At 41.8% G+C, this 12,087-nt stretch overlaps 1 protein-coding gene across 30 annotated transcripts in view; it reads right to left on the bottom strand.

Annotated features, from left to right (window-relative positions):
* MAP2 (microtubule associated protein 2) overlaps positions 1-12,087 on the bottom strand; it is a 222,603-nt gene that overhangs the window by 85,953 nt on the left and 124,563 nt on the right. Inside the window, exon 1 of one of the 30 annotated variants that reach the window (XM_026852869.1) lies at positions 2,488-2,530. The exons of 28 other annotated variants lie outside the window; for them this stretch is intronic. The gene's annotated coding sequence lies outside the window, so the exon portion shown is untranslated. Of the gene's footprint in view, positions 1-1,009; positions 1,064-2,487; positions 2,531-12,087 lie in introns of those variants that run through there. One more of the 30 variants, XM_026852867.1, reaches the window with a different exon arrangement.

Raw genomic sequence — 12,087 nt, 5'->3', positions numbered from 1 at the left:
ATCCAGCCATCACAGTCACTTAAATATACACATCTGGATAGTACTGAACTTTATTTGTTTATGAATTGAACATTTTGTTCTGCTTTTGTTCACAGAGCATATTAAAGACTGCCAAAAATGCAAAAAGAAAAAAAGAAGTAACTGTCACAAATTGGATTTTGTTTAGAGGTGCATCAACATATATCACACATACAAAGCTATCTGAAATAACATTAAGGTTGCAAGGTTACACCTCAGGAGTCTGGCTGTGAAAGAAATGAGAGATGACTGCATAATCATAACTGGGTCCCCTTCTGCACGCGTACTAAGCTACTTCCTAGTTTAATAAACATATTTTTTTCTTCTCGTTCTCTCTGTCTAGGCTATCCCTGAATCAGCTTCCCATCCCATCCCAGGCATTGCCCCTGTGGGCTTCAGTCCCTCACACAGTGCCTGTCTGTGTTTGCTGTCCAGTGTATAGCTTTTACCACTGAAAACTTTGAAAGTTCAATCCTGCTCATACCAAGATCCACTTTCATATCCTCTCCTGCAGGTTTCATCCCAAGCAGCAGTTTCCTCATTCCCATTCCTCTATGAACTTCCAGTTTTCCTTCCTGGACTACTTCTCACCCAGTTCCTCTCTACAATTTGCCTCCATCATGTTGTGTACCCATCCTCCCCTTTCCCCATATATCCTTCATCAGAGCTGTCTCTTCTGCCGTTGACACTCTGCTTCCACAAGTTCTTGGCCGTGTTTTCTAACTTTGGTTGCCTCTGCATTTGAAAGTGTGGACTTTCTCCTCTACCAGAGACTCTAAGCCAAGGAGAGGCAGCTTACTCTTTTTTTTTTTTCCACTCACAGTGATATGACATAAATTGGGCTGGTCAGGCTCAGGGATGCTGGAAGCAGCAGACGCTCTAGCAAGTCTCTCTGACACTCAGCAAACTTTCAAAAGATATGTTGTCTCCTCCTCAACAACAAGGATGCTAAAGAACTTCACAGACAAGATCTTGAGTTAAAACAGTGCACCTGGCTTCCTCAACTCAGCCTGGGAAGGCAGCCTTGCTCCAGGGAAGGGCAGCTTGGGCCAAAACACATCTGTAAGAGAGGAAGACTAGCCTGACAGCCAGAGAGGAACATTGCAGCCTAAACCACAAGAAGTTTGTGGCAAAGTGCTAACAGAAACAGGGTCTTATAATGAAAAGTAGCAAGCCACCTTATCTGGCAGCCATGATCAGCAAACTGACCTTGTGTGAATGGATGCGAATGTTATGCTCAGAGACACACTAGCAGATAAGATCTCTGTATCCATAGTGACAATAAGTGATACACTGGCAGTACCTCAGGCCAGAGTCTGATGGTCTGATTTGAAGTATAGTGTGTAAAGAGACCCAGAAAGACTTTTTCCAGAGAGAGAGAGACAACCCTTCTTTGTATCCCCTGAAATAAAGTATAGGTTTGTTCAGGGAAAAGCATAAGAGGTCCCAACAAAGGTATCTTAAAGGTTTTGAAATACTCTCTTCATCAGCAGAGAGCTGTCTGCTATTCAGATCTGGGCACTATTGCCGCCCAAACTCCTGATGCTGCTGGCATGGCTTTGGGAAAAAGCCAGTTTGGAAGCTGGCACTGCAAAGGGAATGGCTTTGTACTCTCTGGGCCCCTCTTGCTGTGGGTAATGCAGCATTCATGACTCCTGTTGTGGATCCCATAATCTCTGGTCCTTTCCTTTGGCACTGCCACCACTACATGTCTGAGCCCCAGCCACCCCTCCCCAGGCAGGTCCCAGCCATCCAACGGGGCACACCATGCTGAGGGCTTCCCCTAATCCCTTCTCTCATCGTTAGTGCTGATTAACAGGCAGCAAGATACTTCTCCCAGATCCTGTCTCAAAGGTGCAAAAGGACCTGAATTTACTCATCCTGGGCCCTGAATGAGGTTTATCCTGGCCAGAACACAGAATGTTCTGAAGCGGTAACCATTACTTTCTCTGCATGTAGGCTTACACCATACAGAAGAGCCCCCACATAAAATGCTGGGCACCCCTACAAAACTGTGAAGAATGTACACATGAAGAAACTAAAGTCAGAAGTCACTAAATTCAGTAAGATACAAACCAACTGCCCCAGCACCAGAGTGTCTCTCTTCTGTCTTATTCCTCTCTTATCCACTCTCTGGGCACAAGAGAAGACATGCCTCAGCGTATGGCCCACATCTAGCCCCACACCACTACATCCCTATGGTCAGTGCTAAATCCTCACAGATTAAAATACTGGTTCAGGCATTAAGAATTCCTGACCAATTTACAGATCACGAAAGTCTCCTCCCACCCCACACCCAATCTCTGCACTGTATTAGGCTGAGCTGGCATTTGGGGGCATTTTTCCAGGGTACATTTTCCAGCATCACTGGGTATCTACATATGCACTCTCAAGAACAAAGAAATTATGAACAACGCTTTTAAAAAAACAAAAAACAAAAAACACCACAAAACAAAACACAATACTTACATATTATAAAATGAAGCACTCTGCTGCTGTCCTTTTAGCTGTTACCAGTTTGAAACTCTACATGAGTGAGGCTGCAGCACAAACTAGAATAAAACTCTGAAGTTGCTTTTCCTGAGGCACTCTTAGGATCAAACCCTACTGTGCACACGCCAGTCGGCAGAGATTTTCAGCAAGGATTTACTCTGGTGCTTTGTCAGCGTTCTCCGGGAATATTACAAAAGTCAGGAGACTTTTCTCGAAGCAAATTTTTACTTGTCCTTTGAAGAGACACCTTATTTTATACAGAAAGATTTGATAGGGGACAATACTCCAAAACTGAAATCCTCAAAATTGTTAACATCAGACTACAATATCCACATAATCATATTTGACATAAAGCCCGTGATCAAGTGCAAAAATTTACCATTTAAAAGATATAGTTGATATTTCAAACATCAACTGTTCAAATGATATGCTGCTTTGGAGAATATATTGCACTTTACTTTGTTGTACTGCTTCCAAGGAGCATTGCTCATAACGATTTGTAGCTTCTGAAACAAGAGTTATATTCTTTCTTTTTCCACAGCAAGAAATTACTATTGAGACAACATGTTTTTAAATAGAAAGCTTCTTTCTATCAGTACTAAATGAGCACAAAGGTGAACAGAAGTTACTGTATAATCAGTTTTCTCCATATAGCTAATATTTCATTGCTCTCTCTGTTTCCTAGTATAAAACCCAACATGACTATTTTCTTTGGCTCTTGACCTTTCACTGCTTTCTCTACTGGTTTATCTGTTCAGAATCCAAGGAGCTCTTACCATGAAAGATTTCCAAAATCAACAGGGAAACCTATGAACGCTATCCACTGTTCTCCTCATCACACCAGAACACTCTTCCACAGCAAGAAAGGCACAGAAGGAGTTCATGTTAGGGAGAACCAGTACAGCATTCAGTCTGCTGCTCAAATTCCCAGATCAGTTCTCAGTCAGTGGTATGGAAAACAGTCAGGGAAAATATTCTGAAGACATGGCATTAAGACACTTCTCATTCCAGCTCTTCTTCAAAATTCAGATTAAAAAATTCATCACAAATTAATTCCTAACATTTATTTTTCCATTTCAGCAACTGCTAAACAAGGAAGTTACAAGATTGTAATAATGGAGGGCAGCAGCAAAGCCCAGCGCTGTAGCCATGCTAGAAAAATACAGAAAGGTCCCAGGGACTGTCCCACTCCGCAGATCATTGTGAAGTGTTTATGCAAGGACAAATTAGACAGGAAAGAGCACAACTGGACTTTTATACACTAGAACAAACAACCAGTCCCCTTGCAGCAAAAAGTCTAAGCATCCAACATGTTCATGAGGGGGAGGAAGAGCAGAACAGTCTGGCATCTCTGCAAAGTGATCAATATCTGTGTGGAAGGCCAAGGAGACAAAGAGAGCTTTCTTCCCCATAGCTGAGATGTTTCTGTCCTTTCCCAACCCCCCTAACTGCAGCGTTCTGTCTTACTGGCAATCCCGGTATTTCTGAAAATTCTACTTTCAACAGTTTTCTGAAGGTGTGGACTTAGTCTTACTTGACAGAGCCAGACATGTCTATGCTGGGAGATCACCAACATGCATTAACTATTCCTGACATACAGCTCCTGAGACAAGGCTGTAGCTCTTCTGCAGGTAAGCTAGGTGAGGACATTTGGGGTGTTACAGTGTTAAATCCTACCCTGTTAATCTCCTGTAGGCAGGCTGCAGTAAAAGAAATAAATAATCACTGGAACTTCATTTCCACATGTATTTAAGAGCAGGAAATAGCCAGTACATTTACTCATTGTATATCAATGTCTTAGCAGCTAAGAATGAGCTGTAGCTTACATTTTCTGACACTCCACAGGATTACTGACTTGCATTCCCTTGTTTACTGTGTATCTGCAGGACTGCAAATATATTGCAGTGTAAATTCATTAAGTGAATTCACAACACATCATCAAACACAACTGAACATGGCAAAGCAGCAGATCATCTAGTGATCAGACACGATCGCCTCATTTCCATGAGTTAGTATGTTTTAGCCATGTGGTGCTTTCAAGATCAATTCATTAATACAAAGCGAAGCATTCAATTCAGACCTTCCCCAATTTCATTTTTAACCCCTTCTTGCTGCTTTTCTCTGCATCTATTCACACACACGGAAATAAATGACAACTTCACACAGCATTCCAGTTTCTCATGCATTTTCATATGTGTTTTGATGGGGGCTGACGTTCAAGATAGCGAATCAAAACATGTCAATAAAACTACCTCTCAGGAATTACAAACGTGACATAACTGTGATGCCACAATATATCTAAAAGAATGAAAAAGCAATGTAAGGAGTACATTACACATCACTTTAATTGCACCCTCTTTACAGAAAAGACAACAATAGAACCTGGTAAAAAGATGATGAAGATTTTCTGCGTTCAGCAACACCTCCTTCCATTTTACTTCCCTTGTCATCTCTGCACCAGAAACACTGAAATAACCAGCATCACTGCAGTTGTAATGACTTAACACCCACCACAAGCACATACAGAAAAAAAACCCCTAATTTTGTAGGCTTCAATGCTTTTAAATTATGTTTGTTACCATGAGAACTTGATTAAAATGCCACCCACAAGCTTGCAGAAGGGGGGGAAAAAAACAACAACAACAACAAAAATCTACTTTTAATCAGTGATAGTACACTTGCTGCATTGCAGCATTTTCATAAGCTCCACAACCTTCTGCAGTAAGAGGCAGCAGAGATGCCCAGACAGATATATTTTGCTGAATACTTTATTCTGGAAAAAAATTTAGCTGACAGTATGATTGTCATCCAGTACTATTATGCAATATTCAATTTGAGGAAGATAAAGCACACATACATGTTCTGCACCATGTTACAAGCTTGGTTTGAAAACTAGACAATTACGTGTATGTGCAAGGCAAGGGCAACTCCCACAGTCACTCAGGACAAAAGATTATTTTTGGTAATATCTGAGATAAATCAAAGCTATGAAACATTCTGTTTTCCCCTCATCTTACCCATTGGCTAGCTTTATAAATTTAGGCTGATTTTTATGGATATATATTTGTGGAAATTCAAATCATAGCACTGTATTTTTTTTTTTTTTTTTTAATATATAATTTACAGTCTCATCCTCTTTGGATTAATGGCTATGTACACTGCATTATGTCAGTTTGACTAGGAGCCAGTCTGTAGAACAGGCACCTCAAGCCGGCAGCCACTTCAAAGCAGATAATTAGCAAGCGTGGCTGAACCAAGAGCCAGTAATAAACTACAAAAAGTGGCTTGTTCAGCAGTACATGTGTTAAATGCCACAGCTGATGCAGACTATAGGAACGGCATGAAGCCAGGGGTAGGCTATGAAGAGGGAAGAATTTCACACCTCTGATCAGAATAACTTACTAGCCACTTACTCAAGGAGTTCTCTCACACAGCGCTCTCAAAAAAGACATATATACTCATCGACAAGACGGAAATTACCACTATTGTAATTAAAAGACTGGCCAGACTGTATCCCATGTAAGGTGAGAACAGAGAGAATTTCCCTGTGAAAAATCAACCACTCTCTCAAGGACATTGTCCATGCCAGAGCATTAGGCACCCTTTAGACTTCAAACAAATCAGCTCTAAGAGATTTATCAGCCAGACAGAGATGGCATGCACTGCACTAGAAACCCTGGCTACCATCTTCTCAAGAGGGAAATGTAATGCAAGTTTAAAGAAGGGGAAAAAACAGACGTTTGATATAATGTCAGTGGAGTACGGAGGTCTTCCAGTTCTTTACTTGGGTCTTTATACAACATAAGTAGTTGGTCGATCCATTTTGAATGTTATGTGTAATGTGTGTATTTGCAGCTGTGCCTTGACTTGCCCTGACTTAAACAGATGATAAAGCATTCTTCACCAAAGGAGGTAACAAATCCATGAACAGGCAGCAGAGGACACCCTAAAAGATGGCGATGTCCCATTTGAATTGCTCAGGCTGCACAGGGAGATCATACAGCCTAGGCTAGGGGAGGCACAAATGTCTTCCAGTGACAATGGAATTCTCAGCCTTGCAGTAAAACACAAGTGTACTTGCTTGAATTTAGAAGGTGAGACAGGGAGTGTGTTGCACCCTCTGTAAGGCAAGATCCTAGATGAGATGGGTTTTAGTCACTGTGAAGCAATATTTTTGGGAAGAATTCTGTGCAGCGTCCATCAGGAGTGATTTCAGTGAGGTTAAGAGAACTACCCTGAGTTACCCCAGCTCCAAATCTGGCGCTCACTGGCTGCCTGGAGCTCCCACCTCAACCACCTCCTGCTCCCATACACATACAGGACTGACTCCCACCAACTTCCATGGGAAGGCAAAACATGAGCAAAGCTTGACCCTACATATGCAGAAGACAATGTGCAATATCATAACTGAGGGTGGAACATGGTGCAAAGAGATCCGAGAGAAGAGGACCGAGGTAGGGCGTGCAGAGAGACCAGAATTACAGTAGCCACAGCTGAGCTCTGTGCAATCTGCTTTCATGCCTAGGACACACAATGCTGGGGATGTGCCAGTTTACGCCAGGAGGACGAGCTCAGCCTTTTGGCTCAATGGCATCACTTTCCTATTTTTTTACTCTTTTCCTTCTCTGTTTCTATTTGCTAATTGCAGTGAATCTAGGATCATGTTCCCATAGGGTTGCAAAGAGAAGAAGAAGAATGTTACAATCATCCAAACCTCCCAGAGATGAAAAACAAAACTTCTCTCCTTTGTGTTCAAGGAAAAGCTTGGCTTATTTCTTCAGAGACATGGATTTTCCAGGAGATTAATAACATTAGCAATTATAAGGTACTTTATTTAAAGAGATTTCCTGTTTCTTATCTATAGACTGCTGAGACTATGATTCTCTCACCTCTTCTCTGGATTATTGTTCATTTATTATTTTCTGGCAATTTATCTTCTTCCATTAGGCATTTGCTGCATAGAATTTCTAAAACTGACCAAAGGATGAAGAAATCCATGCATGAATTTAAGCGCCTTCAAGATTATCTAACTCAAACAGAGGTTTTCTTCCTTCTACCATTGTGGTATAATATAGATATTCCTAAGCAGGAGGATCTTTCGAAAGACAGAACAGTTTTATGGTTAATGCACTGAGATGTAAGATCAGAGTTCAGTCCACAGCTTTGCTGTTCACCTGCTCCATGACCTTGAACTTATGAATAAACAAACGTGTGCCTCAGTTCTCCAAGCTGTAAAACACAGATTATAATGCTGTCTGTAACTTGGCTATTTATGCTGCAAAAGCTCCAGGGCAAGGGATGTCTCTTCCCGTATGTGCAAGGACACTCGTGGCTCCCAACCAAAGCCTTCGGATCCAGATTTCAGAAGGTTTTGTTCAAGGAATATTTATCACACACAGCATCTGCCTAGAGGCAGCATGACAAACTTGCAGCCACAAAAATGAGACCCAAAAGGAGATAACTGCAACATCAGCCGCTGACACCAGAGCCTGAGTTGCTTCTTGAGCATGCTGGGGAAGCGGAGGGATCCAGGACACCGTGTGCCCACTTGACAGTTCTGGGGACAGAGACAGACCTGAGCTTTGGCTGTCTATAACAGCTCCAGCCTGTGGAAGTCTACAAGCTCAGCATAGGCCCCTGGTGCTACAGAAAGGGACCTGATCTCTTAAAACTCTTGATGATCAGCCAGGAGTATCAAGAATAGTGACAGTTTAAAATATATATGTGAAGTCTCTGATGACAGTTGCAGCCTACAAACTACATTAAGGAGCCCCTGATGATGATGTTAGCATAAAACCAAATGAAAATGCAGATTCTTATTTCATCTCTGTAGGGCTGCTGGCCTGACCAACTGGGCTGTCTCTACATGACTTAATTCTTTAACAGAATCTCCGTAACACTTTCCCCCTCTTTCTTCCAAGGATCTATATAAAGCTTTCTGCATTTCTTCTTCTGATGGATGCTCATTTCTAAAAATATTTTTACAAAGAATTGCCTTTGGTAGCAATTAAAAATGTGACACAATGTAGTGCCAGAATCCATTTAAGAAAACATAAATCACAAGGTATGCATTAAGTCCCTGATACCAACCTGCCTCCACAACTACATAACAGGTCCTTAAAATTTCTCCCTGACATTGAATCAGTATTGTCAACCCCCTGCTCGGTTCTGCCAGTTAACTCAGCTGAAGACGTGTGAATGTAGAAGCAATCCAAAAATACTTGCTCCCTAATTCTCTCATTATGTTTGTGCTCTGGTTTCCTGTGTCTGCCCGTCTGCTGTGTCTATCCACATCCATAATTGTGAATCACACTGGCCAATTTCTATCATGTTTGACAGAAGATACTAAGCTCCTACCTACCACCTTAGGAAACCCACAGATGGATAGAAGAAAGAGAAGACATTAATGCCTCTGTGAAGGGAAATACAAGGAGAAGAGCTCAGCCCTTATTCCTTCTGTTTGGCAGTATTCTGGTGGTCTAATCAGCAGATGTGGAGCTCACATGCTGCCACAGCATATGCTCTTTCTGGCCCAATTAACTAAGCAAAGACAGGTAGAGACAGAACAAGTGCTGGTTAACCTAGAGTGGGAAGTCACTGCAGAGAGGACTTAGAAAGTTGCTGAGAAAATGCTACGTGAAACTCATATTAAGTCAGGAGACTAAAAAGGTCCAAGTAGTAAATGGAGAATCAGAAAAAAACATGGGGGGAACAGAGCCAGGGATGCAGGGAAGAACCAAGTGCTGTGGGTCTGAAGGATCACAGGAGAGAGTGTGAGTTTTTCATAGGGAACCAAGGGGATGAGAAGACTAGTGGTACCTGGTATCACAGGAAAGGAACACAGGGGCTGAAGAGCTAGAGGTAGACTATAGGTAGTGTGGTAAAAAAGGTCATGAGCTGTGAGTAGGGAGCCAATGGTGGATACCACCCCACACTGACAAATAATATCATAATATTTATTAAAATAGTTTAATTGGCAACACCATTTCCAGCAGACAGTTAAACTCAAACCAAGAGGGAGACTTGACTTCAGGCATTTCAAAGTACAGATTTGTTCTGAAAGGTATAGGTATCTTTTGCTTTGTGGAAGAAGACACTTCTATTACTTTAGCAGATCCTCCCTCAGGCCAGAAAAGAATAGCTTTTCTCATCTTAATTTGGTGTTTTTATTGCTAGCTGAAGCCAGTTATCTAAACGTTCAGAATGTTGGGGGAAAAAAGGAGGGGGGGAGGGGATCTAATTCCATTTTAAGGTCAACATGTAGATTACTTTTTAATGGAGCTGAACTATTTTGTCTATTTCTGTTACTTGCTATGCTGGCCAATATACAGAAATACACTGCATTAGCAACTGGACTTTTGTTGTATTCCAGGGAAAAATATTCCCACTAGAAAGCATGCTAAACCAGTGGAGACAGACTAGAAATTAAGCTGGCCTCATGTACTTTACAACTCATAATACACTGGATATAAAGTCAAAAAAACCCAAGTAAAATGGGATTAGATCCCTTGTTAGCTGCATAATATATGTGCTTTCATGCTGATACGTCCCAGGTGAATAGCATCACGTGAGTACGGTTTGCCATCTACAATTTCCCAGCATGAACTACGGAGTCTCTAAGCTACTAATTACACTGATGAATATAGTCTCACCAGCATGCTGTCTGGCTGCTTACACCTCCACGCCTCTTTGTAGATTTGACTGTAAGCTCTTTAGGGTCTGGAACAACTCTGCTGTTTGAACACGCAGCATCGAACACAACAGTGATCTAATCCAGACTTGGACACCTAGTTACTAATATTATGGTAGCTACAGCAATGAATCACAGAGCATTAACAAGAATCACAGCAAAAGCTGTTGCACACTGTATCTAGTTCCCAGGCCTGCCATCACTAACCCTAGGCTTGATCCTGTTGTGTCTAATCCTGTTTTCATTGCACTCGTAAAATGGAAATATAATTCTTTGGTGTACTCACAATTTTTAAAAGCAAAACTGATGCAAGAGTAATTGTTTAAGCAAGCAAAATATTTACTTTGCACAAAAGAAGTCAACTAAAATAAGAATACCAGGGAGTTATTAAGAGTATGCTGCAGAAAAATCTTACAGACATAGGTACAGATAAAGTTATCAATTAATTGTTGAGAAAGGACTACTGATCAAAGTGCCTTGTGATCTGCCCCAGATAGCCCACACAGACATGGCAAAAGGCAGAACCACAGGCAATCTTACAATTTTACTACAAAAACATCCTGAATCCTTCTGATTTAGAATTCAAGGATGAGTCAGAAAACATTGAAGAGAACAAGCTATGTCTGTAATGTCACGATCTCCCTTTTCCCACGAAGACCTCACCTGTACATGAATACAGCATATTATATCCCTATCCCTGTGTAATTATTGCAGCTGCCCAATGTGTCATGGCCAGAGACTGGACTGAGTTATACCTTCCTGCTTCAGAAGAGACCGAAGTCTTGGAGGGATTAAAAATGGGGGAAAAAAATTACTCATCTTAAGGATGACAACTAGAGTATTTTCTGGTCACAATTATGAAGTGTTTTCTTTCATCAACTATGCTGGAAAGAACATTATGCTTCAAACATCTGTGCTTCTCATAAGCTTTGCTCCCCAATACAAATGTATCTGTGCTCTCTCAAACTCCTCTCTTGGAGAACAGTCACAGGACTGCCATTACTCCCACTGTCTCTTTCAAAAGTGTGTTTACTAAATACAACTGCTTAAATAACTCAGGCTTAATTCTGAACATCAGGTTTCCAGCACTGAACATAACAGGGTTGTAACGCTTCGGCATTCCGCGATTCGCACTACAAAGCCTAACCACAAAGTTATCGCGTGGGAATGGGATCATTCTTTCCAGGAGCACTTTGCAGGCAGCATGGACTTCCAGCCCCCTGCCAGTGCTGGCAGGGGAAAGCGCATCTCCATGCGCGGTATCCCGGCCCTGACACCAGCAGAACCAGATGCTTCACAGGAAAGTTGAGGAGAACTCAGCAGTAGGATGCTATGTACAAAGGTGGTTTTAGACAGCAACAGGGTTTGCCATGAAGATAAAAAGGGGACATCTGGTAGGTCAGACCACTGGGAGAGGCAAGTGATACAAGGCCTTTCTGAGCAGGTCACCAGCCTGGTCACACCCCGATGGGATGGCATAATCTGACCAACAGAGTTGCCCTCCAGTCCCCATGAATGAAGGGCTGGCACATACACCACACAGTAAGGACTGTACACCTTTCAAAATTGAAAGCATAATTTTTAGACGCGTTGTCAATGCCTTTTTCACATAACCATAAAGCTATAATCCTTAGTAAGATGATATGTTTTCAAAAGGATGTCCACGGCAAAAATTCAACTGCCTTTAGGAGAGCTGGGCTTCTACTCCACAGTGTTGAGTTTTCTTTCCTTTCACATGACTCAGAGGACAAAAATCACAGTTGTGAGAATTCAACATTAGCACACTGGACTGGTTCTTGAGCTACGGGACGTATTATGTTGACTTTACTGCTGGAGATGCAAAAGAAAATATACTTCTCAACTGTGGCAAGCCTCCACAAAACCAA

The sequence above is a fragment of the Athene cunicularia genome (assembly GCF_003259725.1).
Source record: "Athene cunicularia isolate RWA chromosome 7 unlocalized genomic scaffold, athCun1 chr7_part1, whole genome shotgun sequence".
Classification (NCBI taxonomy): domain Eukaryota; kingdom Metazoa; phylum Chordata; class Aves; order Strigiformes; family Strigidae; genus Athene; species Athene cunicularia.
Note: the sequence above shows the minus strand (reverse complement) of the source record. Positions and strands in the feature narration are given on the sequence as shown.